This window comes from Rhineura floridana, chromosome 2 (genome assembly GCF_030035675.1).
Source record: "Rhineura floridana isolate rRhiFlo1 chromosome 2, rRhiFlo1.hap2, whole genome shotgun sequence".
Classification (NCBI taxonomy): domain Eukaryota; kingdom Metazoa; phylum Chordata; class Lepidosauria; order Squamata; family Rhineuridae; genus Rhineura; species Rhineura floridana.
In genome coordinates this window covers 87,461,248-87,478,960 of record NC_084481.1, presented here as the reverse complement: position 1 = coordinate 87,478,960, position 17,713 = coordinate 87,461,248, and the positions used below count along the sequence as shown (strand labels likewise).

Below are 17,713 nucleotides of genomic sequence, written 5' to 3'. Positions count from 1 at the left end.
GGGCAGAGGCAATAAATAACAGCCTTTGATTAGCTGCTCCTGGAAAAATCTCCAAGTCCCACTGGCATATCGAGGTGGGAATTCATCAGATCCTTTAAAAACAGTCCTTCTGAGGAAAACAAAGCATCAGGGTCCCATGGTTGAGATGGCATCTGTGTTTCTTTGCTTCAACTACTGTATTAGTGGAATACAAGAACTGAAAAAGGTTGGACCCAAAAGATTACTACTTCTCACACATAATTTCCCCCTTTTACTAATGACAAGGAACATTAGTCGTGGGAAGAGACTGTGCTTCTTTAACTCTAGACTGATTACAATGCTATCCATAAAATTCATGAAATATAATACAATGCACAATATAAATAAAAATAACCTTGATATCTTTCCCTGAGGACCTTTTTCTTTAGCCTCAGAGATTTACATATCCATTTGGTCATAATTAAAGACAAACCCTATTTCAAACACTCTTTTATATGGCATCTGTAACATTCTCTCACATTATAAGACCCAATATAGAATCACTCATTATTTGAATAAGGTATGGAAACATGTGTATGATTCATGCATGTTCTCACATAGATAGCCAAACACTAAGTTATAATGTTGTTTTTCCACATCATTAATATTCTACATACATCTATACATACCATATATGCCTGCCTACCCTTTTTCTATGGCAAAACAGCATACTCAAGCACAAAACTCATAAGGGGGTATACATATATACATAAAAAGAATAATACCCATTGCAATGTACCACCTGCCAGATGGCCAAACACCACCACTTTTCCCTTACCGCTAAATATTTTTGGCAAGGATATCAATAATTTGTGAGGCTCCAGTCAAAACGCCTGTAATAAAATCTCCTGTAACACACATACAAAAAGAAAACATTCATTTGGGAGAAAATGCTTCCTTTACAAATCATTGAGTGCAGGAAGGAAAATATAAAAACAACACACATTTATGGCCACAGATGAGGCTTATGAACGAAACAATTGGACTGCCCATTGGTCATGACTTGGCTGAAAAGAATTGGTATAATTAAAACAAAACATGTATATTACACCTTTTAAACTGTGCCCATTGAAGAATACCATATTACTGTACATCCTGGGCAATGAAGTCCTGAATTAGGATGCATGCACACAACTAGGACTGGAGGGAGAAAGCACATCAGGTGGTTTGTCCTTCCACTGCTTGACTACAAGAACCTGTACCTGCAGTGAGGCCCAAAGAAAATACTTAGTTCTACAAGCATCTTTTTGTGTAATGCATTTGAATCCAAAATTCCATTCCCCAATTTTGTGCTTAATTCTAATACATATGGAATCTTTCTCTTTTAGATTTCTCCTACTGCAGATGCAAAACAAAGCACAGTTAGTAAATAACATTCCAAATACAATTGAGCTTCCATTTATACCATGTTAGGGAATTTTCACCAGTGAACACCCTGTTTGCAGATCAATTGCTCTGAGTTCCTTGTTACTCAGCTTATGAAGGACTGCATGCAATAACACATTTGCACCAGTACCTGAATTTACACACACAAAGTGTGACAATAAAAAGGCAACTCCCTGTTGGAATCAGGGCTTTGCAACTTGTCTATTTGCATGCAGATGGCATCAGAAACCAGCTGTTATTTTGGAAGCCCAATTATATTAATTTTCAAAGTAAATTCAAGGTCTGGATAGACTCTTCATGAAGCTAGAAGCTCTATACTTTGAATCTTGTTTTGATTCAAAGGCTGTTTGCCAGCAAGAGATTGTTCCTTTGGAAAAGAATGTTCTTACACAGATTGGAGAAAACAGCTTTATGAAACTTTCTTAAATTACCAAAATATACTTATACTTTAAACCAAACAATAAAAAAACTTCTTGATCATTTACAAATGCATACAAAAGATATAACAAATTATATCAAGTTGCATAGAGCTGCTTTGCTCTTTTGGCTGCATGCCCAGCAAATGGGGGGAAAAGGAGGGGTTATAGACACATACAAGAGGACGAGCTTCAGTGTGAGAACTAAACCCCGTACTGGATCAGAGGAAAAAAACTCTTAACATTATTTTTTTTTCTTCTCCCTTAAAAACAACTCACTAATTTGCTCAAAACATTTCTTATCCATCACAAACTGACTCTTGAACCTGTTCACTGTCTTTCTATGTATCTCAAAACCTTATGTCTACATCCTGTATGCCTAAATCTTACAACTGGCCCCATAAAATCTATGGGTTCCTTCCACATACCACCCTTCATTAAAGGGGTGATGTCCCTATACTTTTGCCTGCTTTAAGGAAGCTCAAAACTTCCAGAACCATTTCTCTATACTCCCTTTCTTCAGCCTCAGTCAAATGGAGGCGCTCTATTTCAAAGGCTTCCTCTACCTGAGTCCTGACTTTTCTTGCATTATAAAGTCTCCAAACAGCTGCAGCACTTTTGCCATAGCTTAAAAATCTCCAACACCAAAAGTCAAATGCAGAAAATACAACAGTGCATCAAAATAAATTCAAGCATGGGCCACCTTCAAATGCCATGAAACACACCTTCTTGAGAGGAAGGGATCTCTTGCTAGAGACAAAACAAACGCTTTGCCCTGGAATTTGCTCAAATGGTGCATATATTCAACCCAAGAAATGCAGGTCCAAAACAAAATACAGCAAAGCCTGATTTTATTAAGAGAAAGAGCAAGAAAGCACCACAAAATTACTTGGGTGCGTGACAGCATCTATCATTAACATCCTGACTCATTCATAACCTTAAAGTTAAAAAATCAAAGGACCTTATTACTATAAGAGGTGAAAGGTAGGAGAGATTACCTATCTTGTTCCTAGACTGGGCAGTTGTATACAGCCGAAGCTATGTGGAGGAGCTCTGATCCAAAACCAGGAAGAAATCTCTTGGTCTCAAGGTTTTACACTGAGACCCAGAGTTTCCTCGGCTCTCCCTGCAGCTTTTCATGCATTCCTTGAGAGCATAGTACATGTGTGGGAGCTCTGATGTTCCTCAACCTCTGTTCCTCTATCTCTCTTCAAGCCTCGGTTTTAAAATACTTTTTCCTCTCTCCTTCTCCTGCCAAGGAGGGCATGAAAGTCTGGCAAAAATCTCTCGTTCTTTTCCTCTCTTCAAGCCTTGCTTTAAACAAACAAAACAAATCTCTTCATACCAGCTTAAAAGATTACTTAAGGAACAAATTAAATTCTTTGAATCCTGTGTCAAACAAGGGCATCAAACAGAAATAGAACACCTGAACGGCACAGCCGATCCACGCAGCAAGAAAAACAACAACAACATATTTTAGGAAGTGACAATACAGGGAGGAAACATTTCCCTTTGAGAGAAATGCATATAATGTGTTGCTTTTTCAGAATATGTTAAGGATAAATAAAATGTGTGATTTTTATTGATAAGAATAAATGGTTAATAGGTTAATAGACTGTTTGCAGTAGATAATTCTATAGAAGCTGGAGTTAACGTAGATAGAGAAAAGGGGCTTTTGCTTAGAATAGGACATCTGTCTGAAGTTCAAACAAAGCAGCCAGAACAGACAGTTTGTGGTCAAGTTCCACTTTAAAATAGACAGGGGATTTACACTTGACTAATTCAGCTGATGTTTTTAGCCCTTCATTGCTTTGTTTAATGTAAAGGGAGTTTTTATGCTTAGTCAATGAGGAGGGGAGGGGAGTAAAATACCATATATGGGAAATAATAAATAAGGGTATAAGGTAGCCTAAAACTGAGGAGTGGGAGATGTAAACAGGGGAGGAGTTTCATGTGACAGGGACAGGCGGATCTGATAGGCTGTGAACCCTGGAAGTACCTGACCAATGGGGAAAACAGGGGAGGGCATGAAGCGTCAGGCTAGGGGATAAAAGATTTGTACCAATGTCATTTGGGTGTGTCTGCCTTCTGGTAGGACACCCGTCCTTGCAAGAACGAAAATAAAAGCTTTTAAAACTGATTCACACTTGTCTCTGTCGTGGGTCTTCCACAGGAGACCATTTTTGGGGTCTCATAGGGGGTTTTTCCCTTAAGGAAAACCACGTTAAAAGCATGTTTCTTACAGATGGGGGCTCATCCGGGATCCCTTTATTTTTGGAGTGACCGGTGGTCCTGACTGCCCCATAGGAAGACGCGTCCCGTTGGAACTTTTCAACGGTCCTAGGGGACGAAAGGACTGACCGACTACTCCACTGACAAAGATCCCAGGACATAATTTGATAGACCAGACATTGTGAATCAGGGGGAAATTCTTTGGGTGTATACCTCTTGAAAAGGAAAAGATCTGGAACGGGAGACACCCGGTGAGATACGCGTAAATTTGACCAGGCAACGCCGTGCATGGATCAAGGTAAGAAAAACATTAAAGGCACTGGAAGGTTAAAGTGAGTACTTATCTTGATGGTCGGGCAATCAAGGTAAAAAGGGTTGGAGTGTCCTGGGGGGGATTGGCATCCCCTGAAAATCACCTAGTACCTTGGTTGGACAGAAGACTTTGAGGGTCTTCTGAAAGACTGTCCTTCAGAGTGAGACTCTGTAAGTGACAGAGGACTGGACCTTACTGTCCTGTGTATGAGACAGGAGGAGTGGGGATAAAGTCCCGGGCTGGACCTTGTCTTCTTGTGTGTAAAACAGGAAGAGGAAGGTACCAGCCTTAAAAGTGTGAGTGTGTGTTAGACCTGAATGTGAGTGAGTGAGGCGTGTTTTGAGCGCGAAGTGAAAGAAAAGAGTGAAAGAAGAGCTGATTACCTAAATGTGAGTGACTGAGGCGCGTTTTAAGCGCAAAGTGAGTCTGAAGTCTCAAATTCACGTTTTCGGACAATCAAGATAAAAAGGGTTGGAGTGTCCCGGGGGGGATTGGTGTCCCCTGAAAGTCACCTGGTGTCTTGGTTGGCGAAAATGGTTAGAGAGAGAAACGAAGCGAGTGAAAAGATTGAAAGAGGTCTGACTTTAGAAATGGGAAATAAAAGTAGTAAGAAGATTAAAGATCAGACTAAAATACTTACTACAAAAATACCAGATAAGGAAATTAACATACCTCCTGAAAGTCCATTGGGAGTAATGTTGAGAGTATGGGAAGACTTGCCTTGTACAAAAGACAAGGACAAGAAGAAAATGATTAGATATTGTTGTTCTGAATGGTCAAGCCAACCCTTACAACCTCCAGCCATATTTTGGCCCAAATTCGGAGCCTTTGAGGCTTGGCTTTGTCAACGTTTAAATTTCTTTGTAAACAATAAAGAACCATTCTCACAGGAAGAATCAGATTATGCATCATGCTGGGTGGGAAATGTTAGTGAGAACTGTTATCCGTTAAGGATCACAAAGAACCAAGTTAAAACAATGAATCAAAATGAACTTAAACATCGGGTCAGAAAGACAAGGGAGACCGAGAAAGTCTTTGTAAAAAGAGGGAGGGGTAGAACCAACAGATCAGGCATAGAATCCAATCAGAAATGGACAGGCCCACAGGCCAAATGCCGGTTATGTGGGAAAATCGGACATTTCCAATGACATTGTCCAGAAGAAAAGAGAAAGAGGAGAATATAGTATCACTAATGGCCCTTGATGAACAATAGGGAAGTCAGGGATTCCCTAAAACTGGGCCCCACCGGGAACCAATTATAGAAATTGTCCCCAGTTTCACCAAACAGGAAATAAAACAATTAGAAAATTAGGTTTGAATAATCATTTCGTGTTGTTGGTGTTGGGAATTAAGGATGTGACAAAAGAGATGGACAATGTTGTGAAGATAAGTCAAGGCCATTAATTTAAGGATCCAATAAGGGTGAGAATTATGGTCTGGATATTGTACATGTGTTAGAAAGGGTAGTGTGGGACAGGTAATGTCCACAATCACAGAAAATGAATTAAATAAGGAAAAGGAAGAAAAGGAAAATTTAGGAGAAGGCTGTTCCCTTCACCCCAGTGTTTTTAATTGAGAGGTGGAGAAAGTTGTTAGATAAAGAGTGGAATTTGAAACTGGGAACCAAGTGCAGGAGGTCATATTAGGAAGTGAGGATTCAGACCAAAATTAATGCACGCAAGTTAAGATAAACCCCACAGCCCATCCTCTGGATTTTGTAAGGAACAAATGTTTAGATTCCAAACATTATCAAGGATTTGTTGTGGAGAAAAATGAATTGAGAACAAAAAGAAGTAAAATGTGTATAAAGGTGGTCAGTTTTACCCACTTGTCACTTTTGTAACAGAGAATAAGAAAGTAAAATGTCCAAAATGTATGAGAAATATGGCATGTTTCCAGTAGAATTCTTGTCTTTGTGGCATACTCATATAAGGACTTAAAGCAAAAAGTAGCAGTTTCCAGAAGAAAGAATCTTTGATTTAGAATTAAAATCATTAAAATGGCTTTGGAAGGTAGGACTTAGTTTTCCAGTTTTGACAACTAGGTCCCCCTAAATGAGAAGAGAGCCTATTAAATTTTTGATAAGTTATAGGATGAATATAAATTTTATTTGGGTTATTAGTGTAGGGCCAATTACTTTAAAATTTTGGAACTGCCATATGATTTTACATGTATATTCCTTTTGAGGGAAATTACTCTATCCTACCCCTTGGTTGTTTAATGAGTAAGGATTTATGTATAAACATTCAGGTTCTTAGGAAAACTCGGAATGTTTCTCAGTAGTTATGAAGTAGTGCCTGAGTGGGGACACTCACTCAAGATTAAAAATAATTGAGATAGACAATATTTGGTTATAAGTGTATACTCCCAGGAAAGTGAACAATGTCATGAGAAGAGAAAGGGGAGTCATGACTATAGTAATTACATATAAGGAGAATGAGATATAAATGAGTTTGATTGATTTAATTAGGAAATAGTGTTATAAATATTGCTAAATCAAACACAATTTTAAGGTAAATTGTTAGATGAAAAACATTGAGAAATTCTGTATACAGAATTGGCACATGTGTATACTTTAATCATTTGATAGGATAAAATCATATTAATGTTAGTTTATGAAAAGTAAGGAGAGATATTTAAGAAACTAAAAGGTATTCCTACCGTAGAAACTTCACACCTGGGCGTCTACTGAAGTGGACTTTCAGCTGTGCCAGTTTCCTTAAAATCTAGTCCAATGGTCATCTGGAAAGTCCAGATCTGAATAGACTTTTGGGGTAACATCCAGTTGGAGAGACTACTTTATTTCAGTCTCTCTCTTAATTGAGTGGCAGGGACTTTCCCAACTGAGCAGGTTGCTCAGGGGAAGGTTCACATGTGTGCGTTATTTTTGGTACAGCCTGACATTCGGCTTAGGAAAAAGAATCTGAAACAACTGAAACAGATCTTCTGCTTTTTGTATTTGATATGGAGAAACTAGTAGTTTGATAAATTGTTCCAACACAGGCTGAAAAGACCAACCTTTTTGAAAACTGCCCACAAAGGAACTGTTTCTGTGCTAACACAGACAGATTCCTATTAATAGAACAGGAGGAAGTGCCTGTTTGTGACAACGTTATAAGATAAGGGGCAATATAATCATAAAATCAGTATGGGTTTTAAGTTTGATAATAAGTGTTAAATAGTGGAGTCCTTTGTAGGGGGAAAATCATTGTGTCTGGTCCGATGGATGTGGCAGGTGGCCAACTGCCTGGACCAGAGCACCTAGACTGATGTTACCCATTCAATGGATTATTATGCTCATATTGTTTTGCCAGGAAAAGGGGGGTAACAGGTAAATTTCATGGCAAAACAGTGTCTGGTTATTTATGTGAGAATTTCACTCTAGGGGAATTCTCTCCTTTGCTTTACTAAGAAATAAGGTAAAATGGAATATTTCTATATCTATCTGGTATTGCCCTGAGACACCCTTTAACTATAGAAAATTACTCTCCTTAAGTTGGGGGGTATTTTTGGATAATATCAGAGATAATCATTGTATTAAAATTATTGATACATATTGTTTGTCTCAATATATAATGATAAACAAAAGTTATTGGGCAAAAGAGCATTTCAGTTTTGTTCTGGGTCATGATAAGGATGGTGAACGTTCATTTCATGGCCCAGAGTTTCAGGATTCAGTATAATCTGACCCTCCTTTTGCATGTTCATATATTATGGCTATTATACATTTTGTAACTGTTACTGTATATATGAGTTGAAGATTATGGACTACTATATTTAGGGGTGTGGGGAACACACTAACCTTTGAGACCAAGAATCAGTTATTGAAAAATTAGATACTGGCATTATTTTCTTTTATATCCTCCCTAAGGAAAAGAGAGTGGGGGGCCTTTGGCCCAAAACCCCGTCGTTGGAGTCTGCTGTTGATAAGACACAAAGACATTCTTGGACAGACATCACGACTACTTCTTTGGAAAAACTCCTACAGGATTGAGTTAGAGGATCAAAACTGGACAGATAAGGAGAGATTTGAGACTTTATTAATTCCAGAATTAGATACTTGGAGTTCAGGGTGGGAATGAAAGGGAACTTGGGTTAGGACCCCTTTTAAGGAATAAGATTGAATGACAAATGGGAAGAAGGTTACCGGTTATAATAGAAACCAAATTTCTGCCTGTTGGGGAGTGAGGAGGTTTCAACCAATAATATTTGTATACAAGAAACCTGGACACTTAAGACCAAGGGTTCTAGTACAAATACCCCTCGAGATTGAAACGACACCTAATAGAATACCCCCAGGTAGGGGTTAAATGTATAATGATCCCTGAAGTAATTTGTACAGGAATTGTTTGGATTGTAGTTGCAATAATAATAATAATTTGTCTGTTGAACATTTTCTTATATTTCTGGTTTTGTGAAGAGATCACCAGAGATGAAGAGATGGATTAGTCTGAGCAATGTGAAAGTTAGGATGGGAGTTGTGTTACCTGGGAGAAAATAACATTCGAAATGTTTTTTTCAAATAATAACACTCCCATCAGAAAAAGAGCAAAAAAAAATGCCCAAGAAAAGTCATTCAGTCTACCACAGATTGACCTCCTTAGGGTAAAAGTCATAGAAATTCAGGATAAGCAGTTTGAATAGAAATAGTAATAGGGATAAGTGTTAATTTTTGTGTTTATATTGTTTAACCAGAAAAAGGGAAATATATGTCAAAATATAAAATTCATGATAATGGTGAGAAAGCGGCAGGCGGCCAATAATGCCAGTCAGAAGGTCCGGACCCAGAAAATTAACATGGCCTTTATGGCTCTCCGCACCCTCATCCCCCTTAAGCCCATCTCCAAGATTGAGACACTGCGCCTGGCTTCCAGCTACATCGCCCACTTGACCAATGTCCTGCTGTTAGGCAAGGACAGTGAGGAGGGACAACCCTGCCTCAACACCCTCTACAACACCAGGGGCAAGATGGAAGATAAACAGGCTAGGACCATATGCGTATTCTGCCTTAACAACCAGAGGAAGAAGAAGGGGGCAGCCGGCAGAAGTCTGGTAGGAGGCAGAGGGGCGAGACAGGAGTTTATGAGAAGATAGAGTGAGACTAAATTTCAGTTTGGTTAGGACGGTCCTAGCCCGTGTGCTTATATTCAAAATAGAGACAGAATATGGAGAAATAAAATGCCTGGGTAGAATGAGTAAAATATATATTTGAACTGCTATGCTTGTGCAGCAGGCAGGCCAATGGCACAAATAGCTCCCTCCTCTATAGAAGGACCAGACAGTACCACTAAAATAAGTTGCCTGTTGACTCTGTACCAGCATGAGAATGCCTGGAACAATGAGACCCTGTCAAGAGCTTTCCCACCAGTTTCCAGCCTTAAAACCTAGAAGACTAAGGACACCTACAGTGTTCGCCAGAGTTTCTAGGACTCACTCAAGAGGTGGGAACTTTGGGTGGTTGTACAGGAGATGGGTTGAGTAGTTCTTCTCACCCTCAGGTAACAAGGGCAGACTTATTGTGGCATTGTTGAGGTGGAACATGACAGGCTATCCTTCCTAAAAACTGGACAGGGACATGTGCTATAGTACAATTGGTAAAAACCATTTACCCTGGCATTTGAACAAACTAAAATGTTTAGTAGAAGAAATAAAAGAGAGGCAATAGATTCCTCAATTGATAAAGGTATTTATATAGACTCAATCAGGTATAGATGACCAACTTACTGGGTGGTTGGAGTCCAAGTTTGGAAAATGGAAGGGATGGATTTTATATATTTACCTCATTGATAATAGTAGCAGGGGTATTGATTGTTGTAGGATGTTGCATCATACCATGTGTACGAGGGTTAGTTAGCACAGAAACTAATAGAGACAGCTGTAACTAAACAGATGCCTTTGGAACCTCCTCCTTATAATGAAAATATGTTACTTTTAGCAGAACCAGAAGGAGATTCTCAATCCCAGGAAGCTCGATGTGAGACCATGTTAGAAGAGTTCAACAGAAGCATGAGAATTTAATGAAAAAGACAACAGAAAAATTATAAAATAAAAGAGGGGGGATTGAGAGAAATGCATATAATGTGTTGCTTTTTCAGAATATGTTAAGGATAAATAAAATGTGTGATTTTTATTGTTAAGAATAAATGGTTAATAGGTTAATAGACTGTTTGCAGTAGATAATTCTATAGAAGCTGGAGTTAACGTAGATAGAGAAAAGGGGCTTTTTCTTAGAATAGGACATCTGTCTGAAGTTCAAACAAAGCAGCTAGAACAGACAGTTTGTGGTCAAGTTCCACTTTAAAATAGACAGGGGATTTACACTTGACTAATTCAGCTGATGTTTTTAGCCCTTCATTGCTTTGTTTGATGTAAAGGGAGTTTTTATGCTTAGTCAATGAGGAGGGGAGGGGAGTAAAATACCATATATGGGAAATAATAAATAAGGGTATAAGGTAGCCTAAAACTGAGGAGTGGGAGATGTAAACAGGGGAGGAGTTTCATGTGACAGGGACAGGCGGATCTGATAGGCTGTGAACCCTGGAAGTACCTGACCAATGGGGAAAACAGGGGAGGGCATGAAGCGTTGGGCTAGGGGATAAAAGATTTGTACCAATGTCATTTGGGTGTGTCTGCCTTCTGGTAGGATACCCGTCCTTGCAAGAACGAAAATAAAAGCTTTTAAAACTGATTCACACTTGTCTCTGTCATGGGTCTTCCACAGGAGACCATTTTTGGGGTCTCATAGGGGGTTTTTCCCTTAAGGAAAACCACGTTAAAAGCACGTTTCTTACACCTTCTACCATTCCCACAGACAATCAGGGAAACCTTCACACGTTCACACAAGTACTTAATTCATACACATCTGTTTAAACAAAATCATTCTCACTTCCCTGGAAAATGCTACACATACAGGAGCCAAACTGAATTCATTCCACATCTTATGCCCAACCATCCTTTTTTCTCTTTTTCTCGCAAGCGCATGACCATTTCATACAAACATTTACAAATTTATCTCATGCACCCAGGGTTTTACAATGCTTTTTTTTTCTTCTTCGTGACGCCTGCTCCCAGTTTCCGGGTTTTTCACCTGTTTCCTCAAGAAAAATCTGACTCATCTTGTGTTCACCACTCAGAGTTAATTGGGAGGTTCCACATTCCCCAGGATCCCCTGAGCTTTTCAGCAGGCCGTCAGCCACACCTCCCTCTCCACATACACTGGCAATACTTCTAACAGGAGAGGAGGAAATGAGCGTTGGTTCATCTGAGTCTTTATGGGAGCCCTCGATTACTACTTGCGTAGTGCTTGCTCTCCGTCTGCCCGGCCCAGGGATAGGTCAAAACGACCTAGAGCGCTCTTACCCTAGCTCTCCGGCGCGGCACAAGCACTTGCAAGGTTTACCACAGGGCTCCTGGCTGGCTCGCCAGAACTGTTACACTAGAATTTAAGGTTTGTGCCTACTGGATGAAGGCCCCAATAATCATTCAACAGGAGACTCATAAAAAATGCAAACCAAGGCTTTATTGTCACTTGCAAGTGGAGAACTCACATAGACTCGTGTCAGTCTTGTGAGTTCTGAAGCACACATATCAGAACATATACAGTTATACCCTATCTTCTAAGCATTTGGCAGCACCCAGAAATTCCGAAGGTGGGGGTAAATCATGCTCTGCGCTTTTTCACTGTGCACAAGGCTACAAGATAAGCAAATTGCAACGTCTAAATCACTCATTGTATTCTTCACAGTTTTGCTGACTTCTTAGCAAATGGTCAATGGCCTCATGTTGCCAACTTACCAAAGATCATTGTCATCTTTCTATATGTGTTGTCAGCATTTCTATCAATCAATAATCTATATTTATATAACAGTTCCCCTGCCCATATGCAAGATAAGGGGAATGGTATGAAAGGCTGGCTTGCAGCAACAGAAAAACTGATTATGAACTGGGCTCAAATTCAGAGGTATCTGGGCTCAGCTCATACCGTGGCATGAAATTCTGAACTGGGGGGGCTGCTTGTGGTGAGGAACTTACGGACATGTGACTGGTGAGTTTGGTGCTTGTGCTGGTGTTTACACAGAAGATTTAGAAATATTAGATTTCATGGAAGCAACGGATTATTCTAGTGTTGGCGTGAAAAATATGAGTGCCTCAAGTAGCAACGCCAAATGGATCTAAACTATCCCCTTGTAGGCTTATGAGTGTTCTAAAATGCATCTCTCCTTAGCCTTTCCTTCAGGCTTGAGCTAAGTATATGTTAATTCTTTGTAAAGTACTGGCACTTAGAATCTGCTGAAGTTGCCTTTGTGTATCTAGGACAAAGGCAAAGAATGTGTTCCCTGCAGAGATGCATTTAACCCTGAAAAGAACATGTTTGTACTTTTCCAATACACTAGTCATGAAGGGTTTGTTCCAAGGGGGGTGATAACTTTTTAGATAGGATCTGTCAGAAGAACAGGAAGACAGGAAGGATGAAAACGCACCTTTTGTTCTTTTATTACGTCTGTTTACGACTTTGTTCATGACTCTGTCTTTCATCTGTTTACTGTTTACCGTGCCCCGGTGGTCTATAAAGTGTTGGTGCTTCCTAAATAAACTTGTCCATCTGACCATTGCTGTCTCCCGGTTGGACTGAGAGCTGCTTTGTGAGGATGGAACCTTTGGCCAAAGCTCTATTGTGTGTAAATGTGTTTTCCTTCCTAAGCCTGGTTCAGGGTCCAATCCAGCTCCGTGCCTTACCTGGGGAAGGGGGCACGGTGAGATCAGTGTCAGGATCTCACTCAACACTAGCATGAGGTGTTTCTAAGTACCTTTTAATCATATAAGCTTAGAAACACATTTCCAGAGAAGTGACAGTCTGGAGGCATCCAAAGTTGTCTTTGTACTTTAGCCCTATCTCACCTTTCTCTCAGAAATATGATTTCTTTGAGAAATATGATGTGGGTTTAGGAAAGATTTCCCACACAAACAGAAATAAGAAGGGTGGTAGTTGGATTTGTCTTCTTACCAATCCTTAGGAAAAGAGATAAAAAAGAAATACAAATAAAAGGCACATTTGGATAAATGAAGTTGGGCTATATGGAAATGTATTTTATCAATCAAAAAAGCTTTTCTTACTTCATCTGCTGTGTAGGCCAAAGCTCTGATCACCCATCTTTCATTGCAAGTAATAAGCACCGGGGGTGAATTTTAGAATGACTGTCCTTTAGTCTTTTTTTCTCTCCTCCTAACTAATATTCTTTAGGAGTTGCTTAGATGATTGAATTGCTTATCTGCTCTCTTACATCTTTTTATCGTGAAGTTCTGACACCAGAATATTGGGGCATTTATAATTACACCAGACCATGGGTGCCAAAGAGCAAAATATAATTATTTTGATTTAGCCTTCTGTTTTGCCCAGCAGTGATGCCTCCGGTGTTCTCCTGATGCAGTAGCACCGACCTTCTGTGCATTTGTCCCTCTCAAAATCAATATAACATCTTGCATCATAAATTTCCCATTGAGCTGTACCTTCTCTTCATCAGCTTACCATACATCTCCTAAATAAATATGATATAATAAACTGATGCTGAACTCCTTTCATGAAATAGATACCACTGTGTTAAGATCCAGGCTCTGTAGAGATGATTAATGGGGAAGCTCAAGGTTGAAAGAGGTTTAAGGAGATGTTTATCAGAAACAGTTGATGAAACAACTCTGGTACTAATTAGAATTGGAATTGTTCCCATTAACATCACTGGGGTGTGAATAAGGCACCAATAATGCTGACCTTACTGCTATATTTAATCAACTAACACAATTTCTACCTTGATTGCCTTTGGCGTTTTTGAATCTATGATTTGGACTGTCAGCTATGGAGGATATCAGAGAAAGGTGAAATAGGGCTAAAGTACAAATACAACTTTGGATGCCTCCAGAGTATACTATTTTGCAAAAGGGATTCAATTGCATGCCAGAACTTCAGGTTTGCTAGAACTTTAGGTTTGCATAGTTGAAGTGGATTAAAGGACTCTGTTGGTCCAGCACAACAAATCCACTTTTAAAAAGAATCAGACTGTTTTGTAGTTTGGAAAGTGTTAGGGGAATGCACTGAAAAGTGTGGGATAAATGAATGGCTAATGGGAAGATGTATAAACACCCCAAAGCAAATCAGGATGAATTCACTATGAATGTTCATTGTTTCATAATTGCCCTTCAAACAAATCCAAGCAAATGGTCAATAAGGCCAGATGTAATCTAACCTCCATGCAAGCTTTGTCCAAGCAAATCAGGGTGAATGTTCAACAAACAGGTCACCTGTAGGGGCCCTTGATTGAAAGGGCTTCCTCCTTGTTGAGTTTCAGTGGCCGCTACACCTGGTATCAGGGAAGAATTCAGACTGGTTAGGGACACTTGGGCCTTTCACCTTTAGGCTACAACCCTTTATATGTATTATTTTATTTATTTATTATGTGATTTATATGCCGCCCTTCCTCCCAGCAGGAGCCCAGGGCGGCACCTGAGAGAAGGTCCCATTGAATTCATTTGGGCTAACTTCTGAGTAGATATTAATAGGCTTGTACTGTTACTTGTCATCTTATACAAATGTACCTGCAAATAAAATTCATAGAATGTAATAAGTCTTATTTCTAAGCAGACATGTACAGAACTTCACTATCGGTTTATAACACTAGCATATTCTTTCTCCCACAAGTGCAGCTCTTCCTGTTCTCTTTGTGAGGTGCTACATTAGGGGCTAATTTGAACGTGTTTGAATATGAATAGAATTCTGCTCCATTGAAGGAGGCTGGGCCTGAAGTCCTTCATATCTGTCCTCCAGTCCTATGATTTTTTGTTTGATTTGTGCGGATAAGCAGGGTGGGATTTTGCTCAACACCTTTAAAACTGTTATCTGCCAGTATTGGAGACGTAACTGTATTTTGGAACCACCCGCACTGCCCAGTTCTATAGGACCTTGGCTTACTTTCACATGCACCACTGGGTGATCACCAAGTTTCACCCAGTGAATTGGCTGCTCATAGTGAAAAAAGAACATTGTAGTCCTCTTTTTTTGGCTAAGCTTTGTGAGGAGCCTCCACAAGTCTTTTAAATTGTCCTTCATTTTGTGGAGTTTTGGGAATAGTTACTGAAATGTTAGCAAATTTTGTATTGTGTTCAGGTACAGTGTGTTGGCTTCACCTGCCATGCCTTTCTTCTGTCTTGCTCAAACAAAAACACAGGGAAGTTGGAAGTGATACAACAGGACAGGAGCAGCTGTGGTGTGTTACAGAGACAATCACAACACCTGCATAAAAGGCAGGAAGCTGGAAGCTGAAGGAGAGGTCCAGAGAGTTTTTGGGAGAGGCTGCAGAGATGCAAAAGAGATCAAAGTACAGTGAAAGGCTTTACAGCTGAAGGAGAGAGATAGTGAGAAGATACTTATTTACTTAAATATTTATAGGCCACACCTTTGTACAAAATATTTCAAGGCGGTATACAACCTAGAAATGCAAAACTACAGTAAAAAACAATAAAAATATCAAGCACATCAGTAAAAGCTGGTTCTCCCCTAGAAAAGAAAGGCTGCAAAGGTAGCCAGAGAGGGATGGGAGAATAAGAAATGAATTCTGTGTTGGTAAGCCCAGTGGCGAGCCAGTAAGGAAAAAGTGGAGAAGAGCATGGGTGAGAGAAGAGAGCCACTACATTACCAATAATAATAATAATAATAATAATAATAATAATAATAATAATAAACGGAGGGATCAATTGATGAGAAGAGAATCCAAACTCTATTGTGAAGGGTTCCACCAAGTGCTCTCTGAATTTAAGGGATAGTCTAGGGCTCCGAGTATTGGTGGAACTTTTATAGGGAATCTAATACTGTGAAATAACTCCTTGTTTTCCTCTAAAGCATTGCCCAGATTCCCTCCTTCCATTCTTTCCTTGGCCAAGGAGAAACCCTGCTGCAGGCTAACATTAAGAGTCCTCCTGGGGACCTGTACACTCCTCTGTGAATAAAACAATTATGTTACCAATATCTGGATCCTGAATTTTATAGTTAGCCAGACAGCACAAACTGGAATGTTAGATATCCTGCCCATTGCTGTGGGAAATGGGGAAAGAGCCTTGAAAACATTTGATCATATTATTCTGGAAGAAGCCTGGCTCAAGGTGTTATGGTCCTTATTGTTTGACCATATTTCTGAGTCTTTGAATCGAAGACCATGGTTGAAAAATACACCAAGTTTAGAATATGGTTATGATGGAGTTGTTACTTGAACAGAACAACATGAGATTCGGGTGTTCACCATTCAAACTTGTATGAGAAGGTTATATTCTTATCTTACAGGTTATTCTCGAAGACGCACTCAAGTCAACAAGTCAATCCAAGGAAGAAAATAATAGAAAAACTTGTGTTCACCATGCATATCATGAGAGCACTGATCCATGTAATGTGTTAATGAACAAGAATAGCACCTACCTTGGCATCCTCAAGTGCGTTAAGAACTGGATGAATAAACAGAGGAAATAAACATAACTGTAAGCACAGCATCGGAAGTGAAGCGTGAAGTTTTAATTTTCCTTCTCTGATTCTGTGTTAATTTGCATCTGTGACACATCATAGCCTCTTGGATTTTGCTCTCTCCCTCCCTCTTTTTTAATGCAAACCAGTCCTTGGCAAGAATTCCCCCTGCTCTTTCTAAAGCTGGAAGTTGCTGACTTTTGCAGAAGACATTCTGCAAAACGTTGATCACATATTAACATGGAAATTGGCAACTGAGAGTTTTCACTGAAAGTCTAAAATGGGCTATTTTGGAAGTCAGTGGTAATGTTTAAAAAGTAGCATTAAAAATTGTGTACCCCCGCTTTCATCTTCACCCTCAGTCCCATGCCTCCTACTCATATATGGGTGCTGGCTTGTTAATAAAATGCCTATTCTAAATTACATTGAATCTGGAACTTCATGTTGAACACAACACATGATACCAGGAGTGAAATACATTGTGTGAAGGTACTATGGAATATTTGAGGGCTCTGCATCCTTTATCTGTATCACATGAGGCAATTGAGGAATGGAAGTGGAAGACGTTTGAGTACAGTGAGAAAGGAAGGACACTATAAGGGGGAGAAATGGCAGTTTTAAATAATGGCAGAGCTTTGAGTGAAGCAGGGATTAAGAGATGCTGAGAGAAAAAATGGCAGTTTTAAAGAATGGCAGAGGTTCGAGAAGAATGAGCAGGCGTCTGAGTACAGTGAGAAGGCAATTGGAAAAGGCTCTTTTGTGTTAGTTTCTGTGTTGTTCCCTTCCACGCCATTTCTCCTTGTTAAAACTTTTTTAAAATCCCTCAATCTCTCTCTGGCTAATCTGTTC

The 17,713-nt window shown here is 39.5% G+C and overlaps 1 long non-coding RNA gene across 1 annotated transcript; it reads left to right on the top strand.

Moving 5' to 3' along the window:
- The first annotated feature begins 15,687 nt into the window (after window positions 1-15,687).
- On the top strand, window positions 15,688-17,287 carry LOC133378192 (uncharacterized). Its single transcript, XR_009760909.1, has 2 exons — window positions 15,688-15,768; window positions 16,691-17,287. It is a non-coding gene; the product is annotated as an uncharacterized LOC133378192 (long non-coding RNA).
- Window positions 17,288-17,713: the final 426 nt, after the last annotated feature.